The 13931-nt window shown below is 33.9% G+C and overlaps 1 pseudogene; it reads left to right on the forward strand.

The window, feature by feature from the left end:
• Window positions 1–13931, forward strand: part of LOC139438268 (lysine-specific demethylase 6A-like) — a 58992-nt pseudogene that overhangs the window by 18362 nt on the left and 26699 nt on the right.

Genomic DNA, 13931 nt, shown 5'->3' on the forward strand with positions numbered 1-13931 from the left:
TATTTACTTATTTTAATGTTATATTAAAAAAATATGAGGTCCCCGTATAACCTCCACCCCACTTACCCCAGCCCTCCCACATCAACAACCTCTTTCATTATCATGGCACATTCATTGCATTTGGTGAATGCAATGGTTTACATTGTAGTTTACACTCTCACCCGGTCCACCCAGGGGCCATGGCAGGACCTACAATGTCCAGCAACTGCCCCTGCACTACCACCCGGGACAATTCCAAGTCCTGAAAATGCCCCCACATGATATCTCTTCTTCCCTCTCCCTACCCATAGCGGCTACCATGGTTGCTTTCTCCACATCAATGCTACATTTTCTTCCATTACTAATCACAATAGTTCCAGAATAGAATAACAGTAAGTCTACTCTAATGCATACTCTGTTCTTCCATTCTGTGGACCCTGGGATGTTTATGTCCGCTCCACCTCTATAATCAAGAGGGGGTTAGATTCCACATGGATGATGGGTGCAGTTCTCCTGCTTGCAGTTGTAGGCACTCTTGGCTCCCTGATGTGGTGGTTGACTTTCTTCACTTCCTTTTAGGCGGCTGGAGTAAGTTCATTAAACCAGATGGTAGGAGTTGCAAGTCTGTTGAGGTTCAGGGCCTGGCTATCACATGGACAGTTGAGAGATTCAGGTCCCCTGAGTATACACTAAACCCCAGCACCAACCACAGTCTGGTAAAAGTTACCAGATAGGCTTGTGAATAAAGATCACATCTGAGTGTTCCATCACACTCAGGAACACATTTTAAAGAAACAAACACAATTTGTTACTTGTGCTTGAAATTGTGTGAAGATGCCTGTGAGAACTCTGTAAAAGAGTTCAGCTTTGTTCTCATATTCACAAAGTATATTCTGCCTGGTCTTTATACTATCATCTTTCTCAAAGTCCCAAAATTAGAATCTGTTTCTTTTTGAACAAAATAAGCAGCTAGATTCTTGACGGAGATTTAGTTCACTTGCTCTTACTCAAATGGGCTTGTATTAATTTGCTTTTTACATAAATTTTCCTAGGGTCAGTTGTGTAACCTTCCACAATATAAACAAAATTACTTCCTAGTATAGAGGAGGTATGGAGCCTACCAATCCCCACAAAGCTTTCCTCCAGGCAGGGTGCCTTGAACACAGTACAGCAGGTGAGAAGTGACATAATAAGTTCTGTAGGTGCCCAGCTTTAAGGGTTTTTTTCATTCTCTAGTGGTCAACCTACTTTACTAAGTCTAGAAAATCTTTTATTTAAGTGAAGAGATAATGAATTCAAAATAAAATTCCCTGCAATATGGGAGGAAATTTGAATACAAGTTTAAAACCTTTTTTATTCTCATGCATTTGAAATTAAGGTTTCAATAAAAATATTTTAGGGGTTAATTAAAAAACAAAGCAAAATGTGGTTTTCTAAGTAGATAACATTCTTCCATTGGTGATTCCTTTGATTTTGATTTTCAATATTTACAATCACTTATGTCCACATCCCTTTGAAAAGTATGCAGCTTATAAGTGTCACAAGTTTAAAGGAATGAATTAAGAATATCCAGAACCAGTTTTTTGTCTTCCCCTGTGATTCTTAGGATTTTAAACCTCATCATCCAAATACTGAACCTGTATTAGGACTCAATCATGCGCCAATTTCACAGCACTCCTTGCCAGTACACATGATGACTTCTAGCCAAGTAGATGTCCTGTGCAGTCCTGTCAAGAGGAAAAGAACATTTAGTCCAACAAAGGTATAGGTGCACTTTAGAAAAACTAAAAAATTCCAGTCAATAAAGAAGCTCCAACACTCCTGAGGTTATGTACTAGATAGTAGATAGTGTAGTAGACAACCTGTCCTGTGCTTTAAATTTGTGGACATTAGGGAGTGAAAAGATTTTAAACTAACTTGCTTCTTTTTTAAAAGGTTTTCTATCCCGGAATCTTAGCATTCTATTAAATAAATAAAGTAGGGGATAAGTTTATCAAATAATTATTTATCTTCCTGATTTTATAATCCTAACATACTTTTCACTATAATTTATAACAATGAAATAAAATGAATGTTGGAGTTAATGGACAGCCTCCTTAGATACATTGGTAATGGTTTAGGTATGAACCTTTTTGGGTAGTTTAAGGAATCAATACATGTTTTAAATGTACAATTTTCCAAATTGATTATGTGTATTATCCTATTACTTATTTAAAATAATAAATCCTTTTTACCCAAGTGAATATTAAATATATATACTCAATTCATAGTCATTTGATTTCCCACTAGTCATTATTTTTATTATGAGGATTTAGCCAAATAGTCTTTAATTTTTTAAATAATTTTTCTTTAGAATATTTCTGATACCTGGAGTAGTGGCCATATTGTTTCACATGCTCCAGAACAGCAACAAGTTCATTTGTGGTGTCTGACACCACAGAAATTACAGGTAAGGATATTATTCTGAGTTTTCTATTTCTATGTTAAAGCAGTAGAGGCACTTTAATTCTTTCAGTATTAATTATTAAAATTTGAATGGCAGTAAATTAAGTAAGTGTATACATAATTAAAATGAGCCTCCATTTTCCAGTGTCAGAAATTATGCTTGTTGTGTTTTGTATTTCATAAAGAAGTAATATATTCATGTGTTATTAAGAACTATTAGAAAGTAGAGGATATATAAGGTAGAACCTCTTTAAAGTTCCTTCTCTTAGCCACATATTTCCCTTTGCCAAATACACCTAGTCTTCTTAGTTCCTTATTTTTTTCCAGAGGTATTTTGTGCATGCATAAACATATATGACCTTTTTCCCTCATATATTCCTTTTTGACTTTCTTCTATAAATGAAAGGTAAAATGCCTTATGAGTTTATAGGATAGGACTTTGTTTTTTTCCTCAAGAATGTAGCTGTGAGACCTTCCCATGTCTATGTAGAGCATTTCTGCTTTTATTATGTCTATACATTATACAGACTCAGTATGTATATTAATGCATCCATTATTTGGTGAGAATTCTGTTATGGGTCATCCACATCATTTCCATTGTCAGTATTATAAACAATGCTGCCTTAAGCACTTAACACTTAAATCTCTTTCTATGTGAAGATTAGAAATTCAAACTTCACAGTGCACCCTTGTTCAGGTGGTGAATTTTTTCATTTTTTCCTACTTTTCTCAGACTTCAGAAAAGACATAGAAAATCATTTGTCAGACATTACTATCTTTGACCAGAAAAGTTCTGAGTTTTATCAATAAGGGTTTGTTTTATAACATGATATTCATTAGATTTGTTTCATAATATTCTTCTTTTCTTTCTCTAGCATTTGAAACAGCTGCGTGTGAATAGAGATAATTTAAATCCAGCACAGAAACTGATGCTGGGACAGTTAAAAAGTTAGTTTGTCTTAATGCAGCAACACCAAGTGTGTATAGCATTTATATTCTAAAATTTATCCCTGTATGTTAATGATTCATTTTACCTTCTGACAGCATTCTGTAGAATTCTTTAATCAGAACATTTTAAAATAATAGTGGACAGAGCTTTTTAGAGAAAATTGTCATAAATTAATTTAGTACAAAAAACCTGGGGCACTACTATGTTTTATGTAATATTTGATATGCATTGTAAGCAGTTAGAATTTTTATTTACTTCATAATTAAATATCCCAAATTTAGGAGGAAACATTTTAAGGTTTGTTGGATTAAAGGCTTTGGCAAGTATGTACAATTGAATGGAATTTAGAAATCCCTCATTAGATAGTGAGAAAAGGATTTATAATTTCTGATTCATTATTTTTAATTTTCAGTTATTTTCTTTTTTTTATTATGTTGTTAATAAATGGTCTTTCCTTTGATTATAAAATGAAACAGATTTCTGCTCTACTCTACAAGTGTGATAGCTAAAAATGAACATAATTTCTTGTTTTCACAGTGTATATATTTTTTAACATAGAGTAATTAAATGTAGAATAAAATTGGAAAGAAATTGGTTATATATTTTTGAAGTCACACAAGCAGGTTTTATTTCTTGTTTTTGAACATGAGACAAACAGGAGTTGCTTACTTACAATCTACTGGAATTCCTGATGGGCCAATAACTGACTCATCACTGCCTCCAAACTCTATCTCAGGCCAGCAGCCACATGCTGCTGTGACCAGAGAGCCTAGCATCTCTCACCCTGGAGTTCGCCCTGCTTGTCCTGGGCAGCCTTTGTCCAATGGACCTTTTCCTGCAGGCTGTGTTCCTTGCAGCACATCCAAAATGCTAGGGAGTTCAGAAATTATTTTGATAGGCAGTAATTGTATAAAAGGAAATGGAAGTGATGGAAATGTGCCTTACCTACAGCGAAACACACTCAATCTACCCATAACTGCACAAACTTGACCAGCAGTACAGAGGAGCCATGGAGAAAACAGCTATCTAATTCCATTCAGGTAACACCAACACTAGCTGTTTTGTTAGTTTCTCATAGAATATTTCTTCCTGTGATATGTGTACATTTTGGAGGAATAAGAAAAAAATTAGGAACTGATTCTATCTATAAAACTATTTTAAACAATTCATAATTATATGAGAGTTTTAAGTGTTACTATGTGTTTACTCACTATAAAATTAATATACTTATATAATATGTCGGATAATCTGAAATACTTATATATTCACAATTCCCTATTTACCAGATGCTGAGTGTTATGGATTCATGCTAATAGGTGAAAAACTAATAAAGTTTCAGTTACTGTTAATTACAAGGAATAGTGTAAGTATGAGAATGCTGAGTAATTAGGGGGGCCATGATGTTAGTCTCAGAAAATTGAGGGAATTTGGAAGGAGAAAGGAAAGATAAAATGAGGCTAGTGAAGTTAAGAGTATGAAATGTGAGCATTTAGTTTAGAGTCTAGAATTTCATGAATGTCCTTTTTATCAGATATATGATATATTTGCTCCATTGTTACTTTGTTTTTAAACCTTTTACTTCTGTATATTACACTATGATGTGTCATTTTTATGCAGTTGTTCTTCTGTATTTTTTGGGTTTATTTCCATAGTGAGTGCCCAGAGTGGAATTGAAGACTCAGATGGTTAAAATTCTAGCATATTACATGTAGAGACTTTATTATTCAACCATAGAGGAAATATGTAGCTTCTTGCTGGAACACATTCTAAACAGTGTTGTTGTAGGTCATTTAGTAAAAAGTAGATTAAGTATTTTTTTAAATTCAAGTAATTGTGAAAAATCATGTGTAACATATAGGATTTCCAAATAGCACCGTATTATTAATTAGCACAACTTGTATTTGTGTGGTACATTTGTTACAATTGATGAAAACACTTTTTCATAATATATTAGTTCATGATTTAGCTTACGGTTCAGTGTGTTATGCTGCTACATAGATTTTGTTTTCCCTAAAACTAAGATTAATTTTATTAATTTTTATGGAGGAATAAGATGGTGTAATCACAGAATTGTGTATTCATCACTACCGTAAATGTTTTGCATTTTCATTACTCCCAAAAGAAAACCCCCTAATGCTTAGCAGTTACTTTTCAATCCTTTTATCCATCCCCTGCCATACATATCTGATAACTTTACGTTTTTTCTTGAAATACAGTCAAAACTTGTCAGAGACGAGAGGTACAGAGTGCTGGACACTGAACATTCAAGAGTTATCATAACAAAGAGCAAGATCAGGAAAGGCTTCACTGAGGTGCTGACATTTGATTAAATACTTCAAAGAGTTGCTGACAAACCAATGAAGATCATTGGGATAACTAAGGAGCAGTGGGTCCTCAGCTGATTTGAGGAGAAACAAGAAAGCCACTTAACTAAATAGTATAAACCAGGAGTAATCTGAGAAAACTGAAGGTTTGGGTAGTAATGTGATATGTAGGATTTGACAGATGGGGATACTCACCACTATACTAATGAGGACACGACTGTAGAATTTGTTTAGCCATGTGAGTCACTATACAGACATTGGATTTTACTCTTAAAAAAGGAAAACTGTAGGAGTGCTTTGAATTGATGAATGGCATGATCCTTTTTTTTTTTTTTGCTTAGTTTATTAAGGATAATTTCCAAACTATTAAATTTACCCACTTTCAATGAATAAAGTTATATTTTGACATTGGATACAGTTGAATATCCATCAACAAACTAGTTTTAGAATATTTCCCTAACCCCTAAATGTTCCCTTGTTCTCTTCAGTCAGTTCTTACCAATATCCCTAGCTGAGGCAACACTAATCTGCCATCCATCTCTACAGTTTTACTTTTCAAGGAATTTCATACAAATGGTATGATAAAACATTTAGTCTTTTATACCTATATTCTTCTACTTAACATGTTTTTGATGTTAAATTTCATTGTTATATATAATAATAAATGCTTTTTATAGCTGAGTAATATTCTCATGTATATATAGCAACTTTTTATTTAACCATTTACTAGATTAGAAATTTTTTTTTTTTTGGTGTTATATGTCATGTTACTGTAAGCATCCTGAAGTCTTTTGATGGGTTTTATTTCTCTGTCTAGGGGTAGAAACCTGTGCATGGAATTGCTGTTTTGGGTGGTACATATATGTTAAACTTTCAAAGATTCTCCTGAACTCCAATCCAAAGTGGCTGAACAATTTTACTTCCTATAAGCAGTATAAAGTGATTCCTGTCAAAGCAGATTCTTTTCTCCTGGTATATCTTTAAATTCAGTTCCTGGATTTAAAAGACACCAGTCACTCAGAGAGGAAGTGTTCATTTAATTGCACAAACAATGGAACACAGTAGCTTCGTGGCCAAAACTGTCTCCAGATTTGCAGAAATTCTCTATTTAAAACACCAGGATGCCAATGAGTAATTGGGGTGGAGTTTGAACCGGTTCTTTCATTAATAAACATTAAGGGCTGCAAAGGATGGGGGTAGGTGTGGGGGTGGTGGTCTGTGAATCACAAAGGTAAAACCATTATCAGAGATCAAGACATCCAGGAGAGGGGAATACTAAAAATCAGTTACATGATTTTTCATATGGCTATCAACCAGAGGAAGGTGGAGTGGTCACCCTATCAATAGAAATGTTCATATACAAAGGTAAGACTTCTCTAGAGTAACCATTACAATGGTAGGTTTATAGTTGGAAATGGTCACATATAAAGGATAAAGTCACTGTAGACATTTTCAGTAACTTCCTATTGCTATGAACAATGGTGTGTAAATATTCTTTTTTTTTTTAAGATTTATTTTTCTTATTTCTCCCCCCTCCCCGACCTCTTTCCCCCCATTGTCTGCTCTCTGTGTCCATTTGCTGTGTGTTCTTCTGTGTCCGCTTGTATTCTCATTAGGTGGTTCTGGGAACCAATCCTGGGACCTTCCAGAGTAGGAGAGAGGCTGTTACTCTCTTATACCACCTCAGCTCCCTGTTCTGCAATGTCTTCTCATTTTCTCTCCTCTGTTTCTCTTGTTGCATCATCTTGCTGCACCAGTTCTCCATGTTGGCTGGCATTCCCCTGTGGGCTGGAACCCTGTGTGGACCATCTCACTGTGTGGGCCAGCTTGCCCTCACCAGGAGATCCTGGGCATCAAAACCTGGACCTCCTATATGGTAGATAGGAACCAATTGGTTGAACCACATCATTTCCCCACGTATCCACTTAAGTCCCTCTTTTGAGGTCTTTGGGTTATATATGTAGAAATGAAATTGCATAACATACTGCTATCTTATTTAATTTCATAAGGAAATACCACATTGGTTTCCACAAGGTCTGCACTATTTTACATTCCCACCACTGATGTACACGTTCCTATTTCTTCATATCCTTGCTTTTCATATTCTTTTTTTTTTCCAATAAAAAATAGCCATCCTAGTAGGTGTGAAGTGGTATCTCATTGAGGTTTTGATTTTCATTTTCTTAGAGGCTTATGATTTTGACCATCTTTTTATATGAGTATTGGTCATTTGAAAATCTTTGCAAAAATGTGTATTCAAATCCTTTTCATGTTGTTTAATTAGGCTGTTGTCTGCTTGTTACATTCTAGGGATTCTTAATAAATTTTGGATATGAAGTGCTTATTAGATATATTACTTGCAGTATTTTCTACCTTTCTGTAGTCTTGTCTTTTGCCTAATAAAAGGCCCTGAAGGTTTTACCTTATGTTGTCTTCTCAGAGTTTTGTGTTTTTAGCATTTATTTAGGTCTTTGATATATTTAGAATTAATTTTCCTATATGGAAACATTACAAAATTGTATTCTCTAGGTGACATCGAGAAATTCCTGGAAACACAGAAACTACCACAGGAGGAAATGGAATAAATAGTTCAATAAACTTTAACTAGTGAAGAGATTGAATCAGTAATTGAAAACCTCCCAACAAAGAAAAGACTAAAACCATATGACTTCACAGTAGAATTTTCCTAAACATCCAAGAATACTTAATTCCAAACCTGCTGAAACTCTTCCAAAAAATTAAAGAGGGTCAACATAAGAAAGTAAATTAATACATTCCATCATCATCCTAAAACCAAATCCAGTAAAGATATCCCATGAGAAGAAAATTACAGACCATTATTTCTAATGAATACATAAATGCAGAAATCCTCAACAAAATACAAGCAAACAGTACTTTAAAAGAGTTATAAAAAAGGAAAAAAAAATAATTAGACACCATGATTTTGTAGGAATTATCCCAGGTGTGTAAAGGTGGTTCAACATAATAACATATTTAATGCACCACATTAACAGAATGAAAGGGGAAAACATGATCTTTACAATTCATGATAAAAGATATTTGACAAAATATAGCTCCTTTCTTGATTACAAACTTAGAAAACAAAGAATAGAAAGACACTTCCTCACCTTGAAATAGGGCATTTATGTAAAAACCTACAGCTAACAACAAAATAAGTGGTAAAAGACTGAAAGCTTTCCCTCTAAAATCTGGAATAAAGCAAGGAAGCCCTGTGACCCCTGTAATTCAATATTGTTCGAGACATTGAAAATTAAACTGAAGGTGCCACATTTGAAAGAAATAAATGCTTTTCCTATTTGCAGATGACATGATTCTGCAGCAGAACCTTCTAAAAAATCCACAAGAAATTTCCCAGAACTAGTATGAATTCAATGAAAGGGTGAAGTACAAAATCAATATGCAAAAATTAGTAGTGTTTTTAGCACAAAACAATAAGCAATCTGACAAAGAAACCAAGAAACAAATCTAACTAGAGTTATACAGGATTTACACTCAGAAAACTTCAAAGCACTTCTAGGAGAAATCAGGATGTACCTAAATAAATGTAAGAACATTCCATGTTCATGTATTGGAAGACTAAATATTGTTAAGATGTCATTTCTCCCTGAAGCAATGTACAGGTCAATACAAAACCCATTAGAATGGCTAAGATTAATATTTTAAAAACTGAAAATTAAAATTGTTGGAGAGTGCTTCTTTGACTTTTTTTTCCTCCCTCAGTATTCATTCCCGTTAAAGAGGCTCTGACAATAGGATTAAGATGTATTCTGAATGAAATGTATCTCACTTTAAATGAAATTGTCTCATCATAAATGTCCTCCTTTACATGGACCCAGGAATGGATTAAATTTAAGAACATGTTTTTCTAGGTACGTCCAGCTTCAAACTACCACATTCTGTGATCCAATTTCTAGGTAGAGACCTAAAAGAAAAGGACTCAAACACATAATTGCACACCGATGTTGAAATGGTGGTATTGTTCACAATTGCCAAAGGCTGAAGTAACTTTTTTTTTTTTGTCCATCAACCTTGAAGGAATAAAGAAAATGTGGTATGTAAACATAATGGAGTAATGTGTACCCATAAAAAGGAATGAAATTGTGATACAGGCAACATTGAAAATGCTGAACACAAAGAGTACAGTACTGTATTATTTCACTGAATGAATTAAATATAACAAACTCATAAAGGCAGAATCAATACCAGTGGACTGGATGTAGATGTGGAGACATTAATTAAGCCTTAAATTATCCTATTTTCTGTTTGGAAATATGGAAATGTTTTGGTAATAAATTGTGATGAGAGAAGTGCAATGTAATTAATGGCACTGAATTACATATTTAAATATAGTTAAAAGGGGAAATTTTTTGTATTCTATATATTACTGGATAAAAATTTTTAAATTTATGGAATTGCAGAGCACAAATAGTGAAGCCTGTTATACACATGGAATGTCATTAAAAGTGCAATTATAGAAATGTGCTTTCATAAATTTTTACAAATTTACATGAGAGCAGTTTTAATAGGATGGGAATCCTAAATTGCATGCATTTTTTTTGTAAACACACATCTTTAATTTAAATTAAAAAAATTTAAAAAGTATGTTTTTTCCAAAATCTTCTCTTAAGAATGTCATTTCAGTTTTTTACTTTAAGTGGGCCATTGTTTTCTGTTTTTTTTTTTTTTTGTATTTTTCTTATTAAGTCTCTCTTATTTGTTCATTATAGTTTGTTCCTTAATCTTGTATTCAGCTATTGTTGATAAAGAGCCTTCTCTGCATGCCAGAAAGCAACAAAAAAACAAAACAAAAAAGGAAACTTGCAGATTTGCTCTTCTTGCTTTTGTCCTTCAGCATTTACATAGCCTTTTATAGTACCTAAAGAACTATCCAAGGTGAAAACATATGGGTGTTCTAATTTATTTTCTGTGCAATTTATCTTGTCCTAGCCAGAAGCTCATAGTGTTACCAATAACTGCATTTACACAGACACTTTGAATATTCCAGATTGCCCCTACGAAGTATTCATTCCTTCAGTTCTGGGGTCCTGTACCATATATTAACTAATATCTTGCTTCACACATTTGTGGTTTGGTTGTCTTTTTGATGTCTCACTGCCCTTCCAGACACAAGAACATGTCAGAATGAATTCTCAGATCAGCAATACAGGGGTGAGTGTGATAGATCTGTCCTTCCGGCTGCCACTGACAGCTCTCCTCCCTGCAGAATATGGAACCAGGAAGCTGTAGGTGAATGTGGACTGTTGCCCGCCAGTGTGAGGAGGAGGATAGGGGAAGTACCATTCCAACCCCTGAAGATTTTCTTCTTATTTTTTGAAAAATCTGTTTTATTGATATATGTTAATAATGCATAGCTGTGCATCCACACTATACAGTCTCTGATATTTGGTATGATCACATAGGTGTGCATTCATCACTTCATTTATTGTTACTACTATTGGAATAGAGCAATTTCATTGTTTCAGTAATAACAATAAACAAAAACCAAACTCTACCCCTTAATTATCATCCCTTAGTCTCTCTAACCTTCCCTTGCCATATAGCTGCTGTTCTCTTTCCATCTCTCTAATCTATTTGTAGTTACATTTTGTATAGGTGGAGTCAAACAATATGTAGTATTTTTGTCTACTTCCCTTCACTTAATTTATTTCCTTTTTTGATTACCCTTAATCTAAGATTATTAATATATTACTATACACTACTGTCCATAATTCCTCTGGCTATATTTTTGCTTGATATGTACATCTTCTAACAGCTTATTTGTTCAATTTCAAGAAAACACAGTCATATATGCAGTATTATCCATATTCATTCTTCACGTGTGGTTTTGCCATACTATACAGACCCATGTTCCACATTTTTAACTTTCCTTCCATTAATATATGCAACCATAATCTCTCCCTTTTGACCACATTAAACCTCTATATTAGCACAGCTAATTAATGAACTTTATGATGTGCTCTCACCATTTCTATTCATTATAAAGATCTACAGCCTCTTTACCCATTTCTGTACAGAATAAACCTCAATTTCCATTCTGTTCTCTTTCTAATTTCTATATTCTAATATACTCCATGAGTTTTCATTATATACTTAGTCCATAATAGTGCAATCATACAGTATTTGATCTTTTGTGTCTGGCTTATGTAACTGAATGTAATGACCTCCAGTTTCATCCACATTATCAAATGCTTTATTCTTCTTACAACTGAATAATATTCCATTGTATCTGTACACCACAGTTTCTCTATTTGTCAGTTGATGGACACCTAGATTGTTTCCTTCTTTTGGCAATTGTGAATAACACCATTATGACCATTGAAGTGTAGGTGTCTGCTCATCTCACTGCTGTCAGTTCTTCTGGGTATATATTAATACTTTGTAGTGCTATTTCCGGCTCACATAGCAAATCTACCTTAAAATTCCTTAAGAACTGCCAAACGGTTCTCTATAGTGGCTGTACCATTCCACACTCCCATGAGCAGTGAATGAGCATTCCCATCTCACCCCATCCTTTCCAACACTTGTAGTTTTCCCTCCCTTTAATAGTGGACATTCTAATAGGTATTGAAATTATATCTTTTTATAACATTGATTTCATTTTCTTAATTACCAGTGTTATAGAACACTCTTTGTGTGTTTTTCCAGCATTTGTGTTTCTTCTTTGAACAAATGTGTTTTCAAGTCTTTTCCCAATTTTAAAAATTCAGTTACTTGTCTTTTTATTTTTTCATTATAGCTTCTCTTTATCATGGATATTAAATCCTTATTGGATAAGTAATTTCCAGGTATTTTCTCCCACTGAGTTTGCTGCCTTTTCACCCTTTTAACAAAGTCCTTTGTAGTTCAAAAGTGCTAATTTTGAGCAAGTGCCATTTTTTTATTCTTTCTTTTATTGCTCATGATTTGGATGTAAGGTCTAAGAAACTACCACCTACCACAACATCACTTTTATTCTAGTTGTGTTATTGTCCTTGCTTTTATACTTAGGTCTTTCTTCTATTTTGAGTTGATTCTTGTATAGGGAATGAGAAAAGCCATTGTTTTGGCTATTTCCCAGCACCATTTGTTGAAAAAACTGTCTTATTCTGGGAACATGAACTTGGTAGGTTTGACAGAACCAGTTGGCCAGAGAGGTGAGATTTTATTTCTGGACTCTCAGTTCTTTTCTTCTGATCACTATATACATCTTTACACCAATACCATGCTGTTTTGACCAGTCTCTTCGTAATATGTTTCAAGTGAAAGATCTCTCACACTGCTCTTCATTTTTAGAGTGTTTTTGGCTATTTGGGATGTCTTTACCCTTCTAAATAAATTTGATAATTGCCTTTTGTATTTCTAGTTCCATAAACTAAACTGTTGAAATTTTGATTGGTATTACATTAGTCAGCCAAAGGGGTACTGATGCAAAATACCAGAAATATATTGGTTTTTAGAATGGATATTTATTTGGGGTAGAAGCTTGTAGTTACTAGGCCATAATAAAGCATAAGTTACTTCCCTCACCAAAGTCTCTTGCTACTTGTTGAAGCACAGTAACTTCTGATATCTGCAAGGTTTCAGGCTTCCTGTGTTCTCTTCCTGGGAGCAGGAACTCTACCTCATAGTGACATGACCCAGTCAAGGCTTCTTTCTTTTTTTTTTTTCTGCACCCATGCCTTCTTATTTTTATTTTTTACTTTTTAAAAGATACTTAGGTTACATAAATGCTACTTTAAAAATATAGGAGATTCCCATAAGCCCTGCTTCCCACATCTTCCCCACTTTAACAACATTCCTTATTAGTATGGTATATTCACTTACTCATTAGTTTATCAAGTGAAAGTGAAACCTCTGAATCCAATCCAATCTGATATGCCCAGAGGAAAAGATCATCTCAGAATCCCAATTCAGTAGCTATATTTGGAATTCATAAAGAATAACAAACTGCTACACATTGAATCTTTACATCAGTTTGGGTAGAATTATCATCGTCACAACGTCTATGAATATTGAATATCTTTCCATTTATTTAGGTATTCATTGATTTCTTTTAGCATTGTTTTGTAGCTCTCTGAACATAGGTCCTGACATCTTTGGATAAATTGGTTCCTAAGTATTTGAGTTTCTTTGTTATTATTGTAAATGATTTTTTTTTCCTTTTTTACTCCTTAGATTAAGTGCTAGTCTACAAAACATTGATTTTTGCGTGT

This window comes from Dasypus novemcinctus, chromosome Y (genome assembly GCF_030445035.2).
Source record: "Dasypus novemcinctus isolate mDasNov1 chromosome Y, mDasNov1.1.hap2, whole genome shotgun sequence".
NCBI classification, from domain to species: domain Eukaryota; kingdom Metazoa; phylum Chordata; class Mammalia; order Cingulata; family Dasypodidae; genus Dasypus; species Dasypus novemcinctus.